This window comes from Empidonax traillii, unplaced genomic scaffold (genome assembly GCF_003031625.1).
Source record: "Empidonax traillii isolate 1590-97213 ecotype Southwest subspecies unplaced genomic scaffold, ASM303162v1 scaffold1149:size320058, whole genome shotgun sequence".
Lineage (NCBI taxonomy): Eukaryota > Metazoa > Chordata > Aves > Passeriformes > Tyrannidae > Empidonax > Empidonax traillii.
In genome coordinates this window covers 157,738-161,969 of record NW_020956342.1, presented here as the reverse complement: position 1 = coordinate 161,969, position 4,232 = coordinate 157,738, and positions in this window count along the sequence as shown.

The following is a 4,232-nucleotide window of genomic DNA, read 5'->3' as shown; positions in this document are numbered from 1 at the left end:
ATGTGTGGTGTTAAGATTAAGTAGATATTTATTTACTTAAGGGAGTCAGGGCCCCAGTGCAGACAAAGAACGGGGCTTGAACAGGACGTGATGCCAAGAGACTCCTGGTCCTTAACTGTTGAGATGCTTCTTCCTAAGAGGAGCCCCACCTGGAATTATTTCCTTGCAGATGAGCAGGGGCACCTTAGGGCCACAAAACTCGTTTTGGCTGAACAGAGGGGCACGAGTGACTTGTCTGGTAGAAGAGATATGAGAAAAAAAGAGGTTTTACACACAAAACATTCACTGGGTTTCACCTCAACTTTTCCCTTGCCTTTTGGAGGAAGAGTTTTGCATTCTGGTGACAGACTCTTCCTTTGCTGTGGCCAAATCGACCTTATTCCACTGGCAAAGACCATCTCAATCATCCAGTCTTTTCAGTAGGGACACATCCTGTTAGAAAACACTGGCACAATCCAAATCCTTGGTTATTCTTGGTCACCCTGGCTGGAATTTGGTCAGTCACAGAACACAGGTTTCAGCTGGCAGAGCAAAAATGAGCTGCAAAAGAAATAATGCTGTAAAATTTTTTATTCTCTCTATATATGTATGTATATTTTCAAGGTGAGCGTTCCTCCCCTGTTCTCCTACATCGAGTTTTTAACACAACAAGAGAGGTTTTGCCTTGCTGGAGGATTCAGCTCAGCAGTAGTGCTGGAACAGGAACAGTAAATGTGAGAACAAGTGGGGAAGAGCAGTTTTTAGGGAGCTGGTCAACTCTGGAGAATTATCCCCTAAAAAAGAGCAACTTTCTCCACAGGAATAAGGCTGTAGGATGACTCCTTTCCCCCTTTCTGCCACCTTTCAGAAACAGCTGAAGGGAATTTCCTCGCACCTTTCATCTTCCCCGCGTCTTTTGTCTCCCAAACCTGTGGCCTGGCCCTGGCAACGATTCTCCTGCTACCCTGTGAAAGAGATATTTAAAATTATAAATATCCTACAATTATATTCACTTTCACACACCTGAATCCTGAGCCTCTGCCCCTCTCCCCACACCCCCAGAGCCCCGGGCTGGTGGGTGTTTGGGCAGAGAGCTCCCGACACAGGGCAGGCTTTGCAGGAGCACAGGGATTGCCACCTGCCTTGCTGGCAGGCAGGTTCTTTGCTCTCTTTCCAGGAATTTACAGGCAATCCCACCCAGTGACTCTGAGGGATTTTTTTTTTTTTATTTCTGCCTTGCTTTGTTGGGGCTTCCACCTCGCTGAGGCTGCTGAGCTGGGAGCAAACCCAGCAAACCCAGCTCCCCTCCTCGAACCCCAGCTGGTCAGAGTAAATTGGGAGGGGATAGCCCAGAGTGGCTTTGAGTGAAGTTTATATTTTTTATAACAATCATTACAAATACGGTTGAGCCTTTCCAGAACACTTGTCTTGCTATTTTCTGGTCCTTGGGCTTCTCCTGTTGATGGAGGCTTATTACAACCCCACTTTGTGTCAGAGTTGTTCCCACCTCTCTGGAGGTGGATTGCAATCGATTCCCAAGAAGAATTTTGAGGTGAAACTGTCACAGGAGGGAGAGAGAGGAGGAAAGCAGTAGTCAAAGATGTCAGGAACAGCAGAGGGATGAAGGAATAGCGGGATGTGGAGTCAGGAGGAACTCAGAGGCTTTGCAAAATTCAGTGGTGAAATTTTTGAGTCTTAAATATCAGTAATACTGCCAGCACAGCTTGAGAGTTCAGCACTGGGGTCTTACAACAGCCAGAGATTCCTCCTGGACAAAAGGGGTCAGGATAAAGGCATGGAGTGCCCTGGGAGGCCCATCATCTGCCCCTGAGACCCTGAGGCTGTGGGCTTGCTTTCCTGGGGGCAACAGTTTATAGGGGTGTGAGAGGATGCACATCCAGCAAGGCCATGGTGTGGATAACCCACCAGGTGAGCAAGTGCTGCAGCACATCTGCTTTGCAGTGAAGTGCAGCTGGACCAGGACAGAGCAGTGACCTCTGGAGCTCAGCCCTCTGCTCCAGAGACACCCTGGAGACCTGCAGAGACACCCTCACCTGCAGAGACCTCTGCCCTCAGCAGCACATCAGCCAGAGCTGGCAGCAGCATTTCCCAATAATCCTGGTTTAGGGCTGGATATGGGAAGTGCAGGCTTGCTTGGCCCATCTTGGAGGAGACCTGGCTTGAGGGTTTTCCTCTGGGCAAGAGCTGACCTGAGAGAATTCCCTTAGTCAGAGCTTAACACCTCATACTGAAACAGTGCAGAGGGTCAGGCTGTTCCAGAAAGATGCAATTTAAGCAGATTCTGCTGATTTCTCGCTTACCCCGTTGTGGGGAAATGTGTTAAAATTAGAAATGCCCAACCAGAGCCGGACTCTGCAAAGCTCTGTGGGTTTTTAACCACTGTTCCAGCTTTCCTGTGGTGTGTGCTGGCTCTGCTGGGCCCCTCCTGGCTCAGAAAGGAGCTGCTGTGAAATGCAGAACAGCAGTGCTTGTGATCCGTGGGCAATTCCATTAACGCAGAGATCTCCAAAGAAACCCTTCTCTTTATCACATGGCAATTGTTAATAGTCCTATTGCAGGACTAGTCCCACAGCAGGGCATAGTCCTGCTCCTTTTGTGGCAGACAAGGGGAAATGCTCTTCTAATGCCATTATTGAGTGCAGTTGTGTGCAGATGGGGCAGGAGGGTTTGGTTCTGCAGGCGTGGGGATTTCAAAGCCTCCTGAGCTGGGGCAGCTCAGCAGAGCGAGCACTGAATCCTGGGTTTCAATCACCTATTAGGCAAAGAAAAGGGGAGGTTACCTGGCAGGAGCAGTGCAGCAAAATAGCAGGTCAGTTCTGGGGGAGAAAATGAGCAATTTTGGAGGGTTTGGAGATAATTAAGAGGCTGTTATCAGCAAAGGGGTTATCAGCCAGTTTGAGCCAGTGCTGGCCAACCTGGGAAATCTGCTCTGCTCCAGATGCCGTGCAGACAAAGGGAATGGCTCTGGAGCAGGGCTTTATTCCCATATCAGAGCATGATTTCAAATACAGGTCTGTGCCAGTGCTCCGTTAGCAACACTGAGGTCACAGATCATCAACCCTGGCTGATACTGCCCCAAAATGGAAACCAGGCTGTGGCTTCCAGCTCTAGCTCTCCCACAGCCACCATTTCAAATTATTCTTTGTGTAATTTTGGAATCGTCTGTGTGTCTTTCCAAGGCAAGAAATAAGAACTGAAACATAGCAATATATTCGATATTTATTTCAATGAGAATTTAAACACAAATTCCACAAAATAGGGGTCTTAAAGAGAATCTTCTGGGTGTAGATACAGATTTTCAGACATAATTGTTGACTGAGGTGCTTGGAATATCCTGTGCTTTGCCTTTGTGCAGTGTTTTGCCAGAGAAGCTGTGGCTGCCCCATCCCTGGAAGTGTCCAAGGCCAAGGTACCACCCAGCTCAGAGAATTGTTTTCCCTTTCCCAGGCTGCAGAGGCTGGAGGTGGCTGGGGAGGAGCAGGATAAAAAAAAAACAAGGACCCAAAAGGCAAAGCATGAATGCCAGAAAGGAGGGGTGGATGGGAGGAGGGGGCCGGTTGTGGCTGCTCTGCAGGACCCAGTGAGGACAGCAGTGAGCAGGTTCTCCTGAATGTTCACGGCTCCACCCAGGAGGAGGTTTGTGCCCAGAGTAAGATGCTGGAGAAGATGCAGGAAAGGGTGAAGGGACGGCTTCTTCCTCCTCCATGTCCCCATTTTTTTATGTTGTAGAATCCCAGGATCCCTGAGGCTGGAAAAGCCCTCCCAGCCCATGGACCCCCTCTGTGTCCCATCCCCACCCTGTCCCCAGCCCAGATCACTGAGTGCCACGGCCAGGCCTTCCCTGGACACCTCCAGGGCTGGGCACTCCAAACCTCCCTGGGCAGCCCCTGCCAAGGCCTCACCACCCTTTCCAGGGAGAAATTCCTCCTGATGTCCCACCTGCCCCTGCCCTGGCACAGCTGGAGGCCGTTCCTTCTCCTCCTGTCCCTGTTCCCTGGGAGCAGAGCCCGACCCCCCCCAGCTCCCCCCTCCTGTCAGGGATCGCAGAGCCAGAAGGTCCCCCCTGAGCCTCCTTTTCTCCAGGCTGAGCCCCCCCAGCTCCCTCAGCCCCTCCTGCTGCTCCAGCCCCTTCCCAGCTCCGTTCCCTTCCCTGCACACGCTCCAGCCCCTCCGTGCCCTCCTTGTCCGGAGGGTCCCAGCGGTGCCCCCGGGGCTGGAGGTGCCCGGGCCGT